Source organism: Phasianus colchicus, chromosome 6, assembly GCF_987193195.1.
Source record: "Phasianus colchicus chromosome 6, bPhaCol1.hap1.1, whole genome shotgun sequence".
Taxonomy (NCBI): Eukaryota; Metazoa; Chordata; class Aves; order Galliformes; family Phasianidae; genus Phasianus; species Phasianus colchicus.
This window is the reverse complement of record NC_143441.1, coordinates 22,862,317-22,876,799: the sequence shown is the minus strand read 5'-3', so window position 1 is coordinate 22,876,799 and position 14,483 is coordinate 22,862,317. Positions and strand designations below refer to the sequence as shown.

General features: G+C 43.0%; 1 long non-coding RNA gene across 1 annotated transcript; it reads right to left on the bottom strand.

Moving 5' to 3' along the window:
* Positions 1-460: 460 nt before the first annotated feature.
* On the bottom strand, positions 461-13,601 carry LOC149917489 (uncharacterized). The gene is made up of 3 exons (XR_016467477.1): positions 13,467-13,601; positions 859-946; positions 461-742 (listed from the first exon to the last, which is right to left on the bottom strand). It is a non-coding gene; the product is annotated as an uncharacterized LOC149917489 (long non-coding RNA).
* Positions 13,602-14,483: the final 882 nt, after the last annotated feature.

Genomic DNA, 14,483 nt, shown 5'->3' with positions numbered 1-14,483 from the left:
AGGGGCAGAGCTGCCGTTGTCAGCTGCAGAGCTTTGTCTTGCCAAGTCCCAGCCAGAGACAGAATCTGAGCTCCCTGTACAAGGCAGAGGTGGCCGAGGAAAACCGGGAATAGCAGCAAACAATGGGGCTGCACCAGAGGGCCTGATATGAAGCAGGCATTGTTTGATTTGCACAATGAGAAAATAGCAGTGTCACATCCTCTCTGCAAAGCAACATAGCTACTTCTGTAGCTTTTGTTGTCTGCTGTTAAGAAGATCCTGTTCTTGGAAAAGCACACTGAAATATACACATTTTCAATTTTGCTTTCCACTTACAGGACTCAATTCAGCTTTAATTCCTCTCAAGGCACATGCAAAGACCTTATGACCTTGTTTATATGCCTCCTGAATGCTTCTGCGCAACACCCAGGCTTTGCTGGTAAAAGTGTATCCAAACTGAAAGAGTAGCAGTAGGAAACAAAATTATTAATAGTTAAATCTCAAGCAGGTTGTTAAACCAAGCACATTAATCTGCTTACAGTGGAGGAACAGAGCACGCTCTTTCCCACAGCCAGATATCCTGATGAGGAGCAGATAGCTCTCCAGCAGTGCCAGTGCAACGATGAAGTAATCCCTCTAAACATGAGGCTGACAGGTGGATCCGTGTCTGGGATAGAACAATGGTTAGAGAGGCATTTCCTGGAGCAGAGATTCAGGTGGAAGAAGCCCTCAAATTTGGAGATCTCTAAAAATCAGGTCAGGTCTGCAATTAAGAAAAAAAAGCAAAATCTTAAACTTACAACAAAAAGCATCCACACTGTAAACTACTGTTTGATCCAAAGTGCTTACAGTGCACAAACAGGATCCTTCAGGACTTACTCCATTTAGATGAAGATCTCACAACCTCAGATATTCACCATGTGATCAAAGCAACTATTTTCCTTCAGTATGGTTTTAAGAAGTACATCTATAATGAAACAAGCAACAATAAAGCACACAAAAAACTCGTGAGAAATTTAGAGGAAAAAAAAACAGTTTCACCATCTGTGCTCAAATTGTTTGGATAAGATTAGCCTTAGAAACAATAAAAATTGCCCAGAACTAAAAAAGATGGGGAAAGAAAAGCATGGTTTATTTCTTTTCACTAATGTTTGTTGTTGTATTGGCTTTGTTGTTCTTTGTTGTTGTGTTTTAATTTTGTGAGCTTTGCTTCTTTAAAGAAAGATTCATTTGATTAAGAAAAAATAATTTTACTAAGACTTTCATCCCAAATTTGGCAAAGCAAATCACATATTTTGGACAAGCTCCTGTGTAGAATGCTTCTCAGCCCCAGTCCTCTTGCACCCTGATGTCCATGTCTCAACAGAAGCACTTGCTTCCATTTGGCTCAAAAATTCCCCAGCTATAAAGCACCAGTTTTGTTCCAGATCAACACCCATCTGCCAAACAGCAGCTTCTTTGAGGACACCATTAGGTTTAGTCTATCCCTGAGCAGAAGGATCCACCCCTGGCAGGAAGAAAGCATTAAATCCACATCATCAGCGTAAGACAAACAAAACATTCTGATGCTTTCTTGTTGCTTAAGGAGTTAACATTCTGTTATGCCAAACTCTTGCTTTTTGTAACTCAGAAAGCAAGTATTTAGTATTACCGGTTAGCCCAACATTATATAATCTTTATGGTAAAAAGCAAACTTCTATGAACAGGCAAGACACTGATGGAGCAGGTGCTCTCTGCAGGCAGAAGGATGCACTACTCAGAGCAGCTATATCCTTACCAATAAGCTGTTTCAACTGCTCTGACACCTCAGAGAAGATAATCCCACTAACAAGCACCTGATTATGCTCAGTGCTCTGGGTGAGGGGGAGCAGCACAGCAATCTGATTTCAAGCTGCACCCTCCCAGCCCCCTTCTCCACATCTCTTCTCCTGCTGCTACCCCCAGCAAATACCATCTTGGCCTTTATCCAGCAACGTGAAGAGATGACCATGATGACTTTCTCCTCCTTTAGATCATAGCCCAGCTAGGACTAGAGCACATGAAGCCTGCTGTTTTTCAGTCCCCCCACAGCCTATTTGTAACCTTTGTGCAACAACCCAAATTTTGTAGCTTTTCCATGTCCTACAGCACACTTGGCTCTCCTGCCACACTCCTTAAAGATGCTGGCAAGATACGACCCCCCCCCCCCCCCCCCCTTTTGAGGAATAGGAAAGCCCTCTCACAGCTGCCAACAAAAGCTGTGGAACAAGTTATCTTACCTTTTAAATTGACATTGCGAGAAAAAATCCCAAATATTTTCAATGTTTTTAAGTTAAAGATAGGAGGGGAATAGAAACATGGGACCCACTTCTCAGAAAGAGACTAAAGCATATGCAGGTGCAGCATCTGCCGGTCTTCTCTGACTCTAGCAAGATGTTCTGCCCTTCAGGACATTGGTTACCACCTCAGGAAACAAAGTGCAGTACAATGAAACACTAATAGAGTGCAGGGAACAAGGGGCAAAAGAGATAGGGACCAACTAGATTTTAATTCTATATCACATCTGCCAAGAAGCATAAATTCTTAGGAAAAACAAACCAGTCTGTTAGAGGAAAACACCTGCAGCTTTTTGAGAATTCAACAGCTTTGAATTTGAACTTTTCTTTCACTGGTGTAAATTAAGCAATTAGTCAGTAACATGCTGCCAAGTTTTTTTTATTGTGCCTCCCAAACAACTATTACCCATGAGCCTCTGATAAGACCATGGCACAAAACGTCACAAGGGAGGGTCTACAGGAGAACTCTGAAATTTATTGTCACACATGAAGCATAAAATGCATTTGCTCTGTTCTCAGGAGTGTGGAAAAGCAGAGTATCTGAATCAGATTAGCCGCTGGGTACCTAAGAAAAACAAGTGCAAGTATGCAAAGCATACTGACCACCTACTGCTCATACATGGAGCTGATAGGGAACATATGCAAAGACATTGTGGTGCTGGGAGGATCTGAAGACCCCCTCCCCACCACAAGCAAGCCTTCTTTTGGCTTCACAGTTTGAGCCTGGGTTACTCCCACTTCTCCTGTGATCTCCACCGCAGTGACTGTGCAACTAGTAGGAGTTTTCCCTTGTGCAAGCAGAAAGTTTTACATAGTTTCTCCCCTGGAAACATTCATCTCAGCAGTCCTCCTCCACCCACCTGCATCTTCTCTAAACCCTGCTGCTCTCTCTGCATTCATTAATCCCCCAGATAGTTCTGCACTGGCTGAACCGATAACTGGGAATAGGAAGTTTTCCCCAGGAGAGACAAGGGCAAGAAAAGAAAAAAAGAAAAAAAAAAAAAAAAGAGAGAGAGAAAAAAATGCTAAAGCTTATTTTAAGATGTGCTTTTCATGTCCGAGTGACAGAATCCACTGGGTCAGCATCAAACTGTTTCTTGTGCAGTAGCCAATACCAAAGCCTCAGCTCTATTCTCCTTAGAGCAGGGAGGTTTTTGTGGAACAGAAGACTTTTCCCATGAAACTCCACTTCCTGGGAAGGTTTATTTCCTTACAGCCCAAGATCTGAGACCACATGGCCAGAAGCCCAGAAGGGCGCCTTTGTCCACCTTGTCCCTCAGGATGATGCAGATCATCAACCTGCCGGCCCAACGTGTTTGCCCCAGCTGCACTTTCCAGAATGCCGGAGAGGCCGTGGGAGTATTCTGTGAATCAGAAGGGCACGTGTTGTGCTGCTCTACTGATGGATTTGAACACCCCCAACACATCACATCAGGCAGAAGCTGCAATGGGCTTGTAGCATGCACAGTACGTTGCCATAATACAAAACCCACAAAGCACACATCAGCAAAATCAGGCCCACTGACTGAAATCTACATCCCATTGGTGCCTGTGCAGAGGTCATTCAATCTTCTGCCTGCTTTTAATCCATTTTAAAGCTGTCTTTTCATTAACATGACACAGCTGCAAATGCAAAAGCGTAAGCTTCTCTGCTGAGGATTTAAGGAGGGCAAAAAAAACAGAAAACAAATATAGCTGGAGTGGCAACTAATGACCACAGGTAAGGGTATTTTTGAGACTCATTTTTTAAAAGCAGTTAAGGAACAAAGATCAGGTTGGCACCACACACAACTACAAAACAAAAAACCATCAAATCCAAGTCAGAGGAATGGAAAGTTGTGTCTCTGCATGTTGGGCTTTGCCTGATCTCTGCCCCACGGCAAAGGAACCGCTGCTGCCTCTGCATTTGCCCTTGGGCCAGAGACAGGCAAATGCAAGCAGCCAGGCCCAGGCAGTGCCCGGTGGTAGGGCCAGGCACTGTCCTCCTCCATTTGCTGGTGCTTCATGTGCCTGCCTTTGGGTTTGCACTCAAAGCACACCTGCAGGCCTGGCAGGTTGGTCTAAGCTCTCCGGAGGGACAAGCTGCATCACATCTCCAGGCCCCAGGCCAGGGATGATTAGCCAGGGGAAACATAAGATTTTTCCAGAGCAAAGCCATTGGAAACAGCTTTTGAGGAAGGAAGACAGGTTCAGATTTGTATCTATTGTCTTAAAAACAAAGGGAAACTCCAGGCAGTTTAAGACTAACATTGGCTGAGCCAACACACATCACTTCACACTTCATCCCCTCCAACCGCCCCTGCCCTCTGCAGTTCTCAGCCCACCAAAGGGTTTTGGTTCTCTTTTTATCACTTTCTGCTGAGTCTGGCAGATGTCTGATTCAAGAGACACCACTCCTGAAGCATCAGGACCATGATTCCCTCAAGAACTTTCTCACAACAATACTGGGACACCTGTCCAGTTTGCACAACCCAGGTGCTGAGCATTTCTCTGCCTGATCCGCACAGAACAAGATCCTCTTTTGACAACCATCTATAGGACAAACACTGCCTCCTTTAGATGAAGGGAAGGCTCCTGCACACAAAGTGCTACTGTCTGTAATGGAGCTGGTGAATTGTCAACCTGTGAATGGTCCAGAGTAGCTCCCCCACTCTTCCTCTACACTGCAGATGTCAAAGGGCTTAATCACTGGACAGCTTGCCTTTTTCTCTCCTCAGCTAAACTCTGGATATTGCCTGCTATTAGAAAAATGGCTTCTCCTACAGCTCTTTACCATATGGCTACGTTAGCATTATTGCTCAGATTAAGGACTTTCAGCCATCTGCTGGGCTATCTGCACCTGTTCCCTTCCTGCCCCTACCCCAGCCCAGTCAACGTAGGCTGGAGCAGGGCACATCCTTGGTTGCAAAGGGATTTTTCTACCTCACACCTCAGGGCTGTGAGCAAGGTGAACTAGCAGTGCAGCCATTTATTTGTTCAGGATTGGACAGGATCTTAAAGGGGTTTAGAAACCTCCTTTCTCTGCACATGGGCCAAAGTCAACACTAGAGAATGCTAAAAAATCTGGCCTTTTCAGTACAAATGCTATTGCTCAGGTCACACCTTGCACAAAAAACTATTCCTCTCTCATTTCATTAGAGACCCTGTTCCCAAATCTTAATCTGATTACAAAATCAGATTCGGAATTTCTTTTGGAATGAACAACATCAGCAACAGACTTGATAATTTATGGAAAGGTAAAACCTTTAGCAAGGAGGAAAATCAAGCCATACAAAGATTTTATGGCTATTTTTATGAAGTTCCAGAATAAAATAGATCCAATTGGAAAGAACCAAGAAAAATAAAGTCCAACCAACTGACCATTTCAGGACTAACCAAAAAGTAAAGCATATTAGCAAAAGCATTATCTAAAAATCTTTTAAACATTGACAGTTTCAGGGCATCAATCACCTTGCTAGGAAGCCTACATTGCTATGGTTTGAAGTGAAGGATATTCCAGTTTGCATGTGCAACTTGGGCTGTTGACAGGAGCCATTATTAAATTGTATACAATGAAGCCTGAATACAGTCCAGTCAGCATTAAAGAAAAAAAAATGCTAATGAGGCAAAACAGAGGCACCTCAGCCGAGCGACATGGAGATCCATGACTAATGAAGCATCAACATTGCATCTCAGGTGATCAATCTTTGTAACTTTTCAAACTCTTTATTCTACATTTAAATATTTTAATATTAATTTATTCTAATGTCATCTCAAGTGAATAATGAACTATATCAAAATTGGGTTTTAAAAAAACCTCTAACAGAAAAAAAAAAAAGAAATAAAACAGATTGTTGATCAGCCTGACTTGATTATTAAAGTACAGAGTGCCAACATTCGAATAAGAAATTCATAAAGTAGTTAACAGTGCTTACCATGGCCTATTTCAATTACTGTCTTTCCAAACTTACAGTTTTGCTGCTGTAATTAGGTACAGGGTCGATATATACTGTTTAATGCTACAATAAGTCAGCATGGTGTATGCAATGTTTGCAATGCATGGTTAACTTGTTTATGACCATCAGAGGGGTACACCCTTGCAGGCACACAACTCTTTATGCCAACATAAGTTTCTTTTCCATAAAACGAAAGTCAGACTCTCCTGCACCTGGGCACAATTCTTTGCCCACACCATCACTGTTTGTGGAGGATCAGCTGGAAAACTGATCCAGCTGAATGCCAGCTAAAGCAGTCAGCTCAGAAACCAGTTCCCCCTTCCAGCATGACCACACAAGTGCCTTTTGCTCACATCAGGTAGAGATTGCTGGAGCACAGGGAGTGAATGAGGGTGAAATCACCACCTGTGCTAGCAGTGCCACATTAATTTCATTTAAAACAACTACGCATGCAGAGCAGTTTGCTCAGTATGCTTTTCTGGGTATTGCACCAAATTAACAACACAACATCTAAAATGCAAGTACTGAAATATTTTCAACCAGTGATATTTGAAAGATAATGAACTGAGTGGGGGGGAAAGGGGGGAAAAGAGGGGGGAGTGAAAGCAGAGTTCCTATAGTGCTGGGGCAGATTAACACCTGATGTCAACAAGAGGCTGTGTGGCCTTATGGCTCGTCCACATAACCTGCTATGCACAGGAATGTGATGATGACTGGTACTAACAGAAGCAAAAAACATCCTGGGTAAATTTGTGCCTGACTGAGCAACCATCTGTAATACAGCCCAAAAAAGTAAAAAAGAGGCAGAGGGGTGGGGGGCAGAAGTGGTGTCAGGTTTTCATATTATGACAGTGGGAGAACGCAGCTAGACACAGCTGGATGTTTCACTGGAGCAGCTCTGAAAGGGCACCAGATTTGCTACCCTGGCTCCAGTTGGGAACCAGCTGCGCATCCATGTTCCCCAGCAGAACCATGAGTTGCCAGTGACAAGTGAGCCAGGCAGAGACCAGCCAGAAGCAGAGCAAGAGGCATCCATAAGCTGCTCCTAATGCCATAAAACATGACAGCAGTTGTACATCACTTGAATCTGACTTTTTGCTTTTGGCGGATCTCATCCCATTTCAATCACTGAAGAGGGCAGTGTCTCTTTCCACTGTAGGCTTCAATTTCACTATCTGTTGCCACCCTCATCTCTCCTTCCTCTGAAGGACATTGATGATTCCTGTTCAGATAATAGTTCCTTTGTATAAATTACTAATGTTCCTGTCAGTCATCTTGATTTCTTCCCTGAAATAGAGGGATCTAACTTAAAAAAAATAAAGATGATAAAAATCTCAACAATGCCTCCAGTCTTCACTGTAGTATTGCCTTGATCTGATTTCAGCTTCTTTTGAGTTACTTGGATTCTAAGAAACCTTCTTCATTTATCAGGAGTTGTTTTGTTTCTTTGTTTTAACCCCTCTCCACCACAGCTGTGATGAATGTACAGTCCTACACCAGTCTGCTTTCATATGTGTTGAACCAGACATTTTGGATGAAGCTATAGGAAATGCTGGACTGCGCTGTGGCTTTTGCTGCTGCCTAATGTAAGACTGACAGGTTTCTGCACAGCAGCAGCTCAAATACAAATCATTCAGCCAAAGGTGAATCATTCTTCCAAAGGTGAAGAGAGGAAATCAAGGAAATTGAAACAAATACAAAAAAACTGCAATCTAGCTCTCCCTATACATAGCTGAAGTGGCAATGCACCTAAGAAATCAGTATTAAGCAGTCCAACATAACTATTCAACAGCACAGAACATCATAAACATTCAGCGCCTAAACGGCTTTGCTGCAGCAAGTATCAAAGCACTCTGAAATGGATCAAATGGGTACTCAATAAACATGGTGTATCCCACCAGCATGAAATCACTTGTTTAACTCTGAACAAAATTAAGTCTTAGTTGTCCAAGATCAGATTTATAAACTTAACTGCAAAACCTTAATAATCTAAAGATGTTTTTTTTCAGTTCTATTTATAGTTTGGCTGTCTTGAAACAGTCAGTTCTCTTCACTGCTTGCCTCACGCAGCTGAAAGTTATGGGTGCATACATTAGAAAAGCATGTCTGAAATCTGAGTAAATTAAAACTCCTCGGCCTGGAAAGGAGAAGACTCATAAGCAATGAGATAAACCTACAAAATTCTAAGTGGCATAAAGAAAGTGAATGATCATTCACAGTCTCTTCCAAGTCAAGAACAAGGAACCTCCCAAAGAACAGATTACAGATATAAAGCAATGTATGATTAAGCTGTGAAGCTCTAAGGTACAGGCTATGCAGATGCTTAGCAAGGCAAAGAATCAAGGAACTTTGCAGGAGTGTTATTAATCAATGCTACTGGTAATTGAACTCCTCATTTCTACAGACTAGTGAGTATTGAGTTACTCTTCTTCCTGGACCTTCCATAAAGATGGGCAACCACAAAAAGCAAATGAGTAATCAGATCTGGAAAGGTCAAGATATGCCAGTTTGGACATCAGAAATTATATATACACACACACATATGTATACACATTACATGTATTCTCTCCATCCCTATAATGTATTTAAAAAGATCATACATGGCAACTTTCTGTTATGTTTCTGCGACCATCAGTAACACTGCTGATATTAATCCTTATTTACTCAGTATTGTTATCTTGACATCAAAATAAGCTCTAGCACAATCATCTCTCATTGGAACTTCTGACTTTTAAGACTTATCTGAAAGACAACACAAATTGTAGATAAAGCAGAAACATCTGCTTTCTCAACAGAAACAATTTCTGATTTATTTATTTGTTGGGGTTGGGGAGCTCCCAACTTATATAAGGAATAGAAATTGAACACTTTGCTGAAACAGCTCAACATACAACCCCTAGGAACACTTATGGGTTTCAATGACAATGTCAGTGACAAACACCTTTACTATAAACACATGAGCAGGATCTATAAACACATGAGCAGGGGACTGCAAATGGGTAACTATGCACTGACAGAGAGCAGAGAACTCGGGACAGCAGTAACTGATGTTTTAAAGACTTGGCCAATGCTACTGAAGTCAAGAGCATATGCCTGCATTTGTATTCCACTGAAGGCACACAGTACATTAGACTTTAAAGCTCCCTGTGTATGCAATGAATTATGCAGCATTGTTTATTGTACAATTTTACTAATAAGCCATCTTATATTTAAAGATATTTTTACATGTAAGGCATACAGTAGAAGTGAGCACACTTCATGCATCTGAAGTGCCCAGAGCAAAGCATACCTCCCTTACTGGGAGCACACAGCCAAGAGTTTACCAGCTCTGCATAAGAATAGAGACATAGAAACAAAACACCTCTGGTTCCTCTGCCATTTCAGCCTGTCTACAGCCAGCCTTGTGGCTGGAGCTCAGGATTCTAAATATGAGATGTGTGAGGCTTACGAGGAGCAGCATTAGCTGGCAGCCACAGCAGCAGGTCATACTGTGATGTATTATCTACTGCTGAATGGTACCACAGATAGAAGCTGATGAAAAACAAATGAGAATCCTGAGACGGTGAAGAGACAAGTAATTATTTTTTGGATTTTGGTCCTAATACATGGGGATCATCCAAATATTCCAAGAAGGCCACTGGAAAGGAAAACCAGATTTGTTGCTCCATGTGCTTTAGAATCTGAATGATTTGTATATTAACATATGGAATATTATAACCTGCCACAATTATAGAATTACAGCCATATTACGTATTACACTACATAAAATTGGAATCAGTGTTGCATAATTATCATATGAATAGTATACAAATTAGTTTGTGTATTATATGTAACACTATGTTATAATGTATTCTGGTATTTCCCATGCTCCAACTGCAAGTTAACAGTTAAAGCATTTACTTAAATCCCTACCCACAACTCACTTCAGGTTACCAACCTACTTTAATTTCATTTCTTCACATCTTGCACAGCCTTCATCACTGGCTTGGGCTCCACCACAATATTTTTGACTTGGCACATGTGGTTACTCAGGTCTTGGCCTGACAGATTTTAAACCATTTCAAGTTAATGCAGAATTGTTGTAGAACAATCACAGAACTACAGAAAAATAAAGGTGAAAAAAAGAAAAAGAGCCAAATACTCAGTAGTGGAGAAGCTAACTAGAAAGTAATACTCTTGAAACTATGAGTGAAGTGTAGAAACATCCTTTAGTTAGAGTGATTTATTGCAAATCAGCATGTCTAGTTACTAATTGTTGAGTGTATCTGGAACCAATGGATCAGCTACAGTCTGTAACAGTCACCTTATCACTCTATTAGCTGTGACGGCAATGCAGTCTTCCCCTGGGTTGTCCATGGATCCACAGCCTCCGTTCCAGCCTGTCTGCACTGCCAAGTAAGCAAATACCAGAGATATACATAAACTGTTCAAGCTTTCCTGCAATATCAAGTAGCACTTTAGTTTGAATGACTGAAAACCCTCTGAATTAGAAGTTGCCATAAGACTGCTCTTGCTGCCAGGCACAGCCAGTATGTGCCTGAACCAGAAAGACGGGTGGTACCACCCATAGCCACGCAAAGAACAAGCCAGATGCAATTCCATTTTAACAAGAAATAGCGTTTCGTACAGATTTTCAATGGTCTTCCATTTGAAAGCCTATTCTTCATAGAATCATAGGATGGCCTGGGTTGAAAAGGACCACAGTGATCATCTAGTTTCAACCCCCTGCTATGTGCGGGGTCACCAACCACCAGACCAGGCTGCCCAGAGCCACATCCAGCCTGGCCTTGAATGCCTCCAGGGATGGGGCATCCACAACCTCCTTGGGCAACCTGTTCCAGAGCATTACCACCCTCTGGGTGAAAAACTTCCTCCTAAGATCTCACCTAAACCTCCCCTGTCTCAGTTTAAAACCATTCCCCCTTGTCCTATCACAATCCACCCTTATAAACAGCCGTTCCCCCTAATACTCTCCTTTGAAGTACTGGAAGCCACAATGAGGTCTTCCCAGAGCCTTCTCTTCTCCAAGGTAAATAATCTCAGTTCCCTCAACCTTTCTTCACAGGAGAGGTGCTCCAGCCCTCTGATCATCTTAGTGGCCGTCCTCCATGCTCGCTCCAAGAGCTCCATGTCTCCTTTAGCAACTCCAGTAACTTCTCCTGAGGGTGAAGCGAGGAGCCCAGCACCCCAGAGTGCTCCACACAGTAAGGCACAAATTCTAATCAGAAACGGTTCAGCATTTGACCAAAGAGTGTTACAGAAAGCAGAACTTCACCTTTCTCTCTGCTTTATTTAATTTACATTCAGTGTTTTTCTGCTGGTCTCTACTCATACAGTCTACTTTGCATTTTTGGCGAGAAGACAATTTTCGTATTTTTCCCATTTCTTATACCCTATTCACTGGAACAGATAAGGACAAAAAACGAAGGGAAAAGGGAAAGAAGAGAAGAGCCCTTGTCCTAGGGGCGTAGGGGCCCGGAGCAGCGCGGGCTGCTGGCACCACCTAGCGCCCGCCGCAGCCCGAGCAGCCCCGCCCCGCCCCGCCCGCTGCTCGGCTCGGAGGCTGCCCGCTGAACCTGCGCGGCTGGGGCTGAGCAGCACAAAGCCTGCTCTCCTCTTTTCCCCGAAGCGCACCGTGCTGACTGCCGCGCTTCAGGGAAGCTCTGCACCTCTGCTTGGGGACTTTTTTTTTTCCCTGCCGTAATTACGCGCGGCTATATTTTCAGCCTCTCTTTAAGTACATATTAGCACTTTAAATCCCCCGAGAATTGTATGGATTTTACAATAGAGTTTAAGGGGGCTTCCTTAATTTTTTTTTTCTTCAATTAGCTGTTATTCGCACAGATCAGGATAATAGTCAATGAAAGACAACGCACTTCTGCATGGAATTCACCACAAGCAAACTGCAGCATCTTTTTGCTACAACTTCCGTGGAATTAGGGCTATTTTGTCCTTATTCCCAGCTGCTTGATCATCTATGTTCTGTGTGCAAGTTTTACTCAGTACAGCTTCTCTGCATTCCCAGCCCAACATAATTGACATCCAAGATGTGACCCAGCAAACCACAGCTCACACAAGCACAACAGAAAGTGGCATTGAGCTCTAGGGCAAAGATGCTGCTATGTCCAAGAAGGAACAGTAGCTAAGGGCCATTTGGTTTTGCATTAGAGAAGATGAGTGGACTAAAACTAAGAAAGCCTGTAATATGTCCTGCATACTAAACCAAACAATAGTTCTGCTTGCAGACCAGCTCCAGCGGCCAGGAAGCAACCCACAACTTTTTGTGGACTTCTGGTCATCTTGGCAGTGAGATGTCACAGCAGAGATGTGAAAGGGTGCAGATCCCTACTCAGGACAGTGCAGCAGTGGTGCTAATGTACCACTGGGGGCAACATCTGACATCTGCAGAGCAGCACCTGGCACCCAGCAGAGAGCTCAGCTCGGGAAGAACTGCTGCAGGAAGATGCCATTCTCCTCATCCTTGGTGGCAGGGAGCATTTGGGAGGGACCAGAGACCCTTAGACTGGTCACCCTGGTTGAGGCAATAGGTTGCCAGACAAAAGAGGTAAGTAGCTCACGCAGCATCAAGATGGATCAGCATGAGATCAGTAGCATCTTAAGAGAGTTACAAGAGCACGTAGAGACATAAACCCAAGCCCAGCTTCATAGTACGAATGGGTGGTGTTTGATAATAAACCTCCTCAAAGCATAAGCACAGCCCATTCTGACATGCAGGAAGAAAGTGTGTGAGAAGGGCCTATGGAAGTGTCATTCATTTCCTGGCTGAGCTCAAACATAAAATGAAAGCACACAGAAGGCCAAAGCAAAAATAGGCTACCCAGGAGAAGTATGGAAACACTGCTTCAATTCACAGGAGCAAAGGTAGGAAGGCTGAAGTTCTTCTGGCTGAAACTTACAGGTGGTATACAAATCAGCAAGAAGAACTTTTTTCGCCCATTGGTAAAAAGATGAAATCTAAGGAAAACACAGCTCTACTGTATAGTGAGGTGGGAAAGATAACCACAGAAGACACAAAGTGGGCTGAAGTAAGTAATCAGTATCTTTGGTTTTTTTAATTCTTTCTTTTGCTTTCACCAGCAAGGTCTGCCATCTGGTTTCTCATTTCCTTTAGCCTGCTAGGGTAACCTGTCGGAGATTGTCAGGGAGCAACAAAAAGAGAACTGCCCCACCAGAGACTAAGAGCCAAGGGCAAGGACAGAATAGGCAGGGAACTTACCAAGTCCCACAGTACTGAGCAGAAGTCCCATCAGTAACCATCAGGCAAAGCAAACAAGTCACATCTGAAGTCAAACCAATAAATTCAAATATTTCTTCATAATCAAAACAAAACAGAACTAAAAACATAGCCTAAAATTACAACATAACTCAAGAGTAGAATTGATAACCTGGGCATGAGCTTAAATAGAGCTCCTAAGCCCATGGGCAGTGGGTGCATGGGTGGAGGTTCCAGCTGAGGCTGATCAAGGCAATTCCTGCCTATTGGTGCTCTCAGGGCCCTGGCAGAGTGGCTTGTTACCTGCAGGAGAAAAGGGCACAGCTAAGGCATGCTAAAGTCAGTTGTGTACATACAAGTCCATAGGACTATCCATAGATGTGCCTGCAAGTCCTGAGGGATTTACTGAAAGGTCCCTCTGTGGCATCGTTGAAAGGTCGCAATGACTGGGGGAGATGTATAATGTTTGGGAAAACACAAACATCACAGCCATCACTCAAGAACGATAATAAGGACAACCTAGGGAAATGAAGACCAGCAAGCTGCATCTCAGGTTCAGGGAAGTAATGGGGCAAATCCTCCTGGAAGTCATTTCAGCCGCATTAATGTCAGCAAGGTGACAAGAAGATCTTTATAGATTGGTTAAAGGCTGATCATGGCTGACTAACCTGATAGCCTCTTCTGATGAGATTACGTGGATCTGGTGGGCAAGGGAGGGGCAAGCTCCCAAGATCTATGTTTCAAGAAATTTTTTCAAGGGACAGTGTTTTATTTGCATGACAATGACACGTTTTAAGTTTTCATGCACTATTTCAGACAGTTGTACTAAATATGTTCCCATAAGTTTGTCCAGGTCAACTGCTGAGCAAAGGAGGTTCACTTCCTCATGGGTGTGAGCCCAACTGGAACCCCAGCTCCAGAGCTCTCCTTTGTCGTGCATTCATTAAATAAAGTACAACTTAACTGTGGTAATGGAATAACTACATTGAAAAAAGAAAAGAAGTAATGCCTAAGCACTTT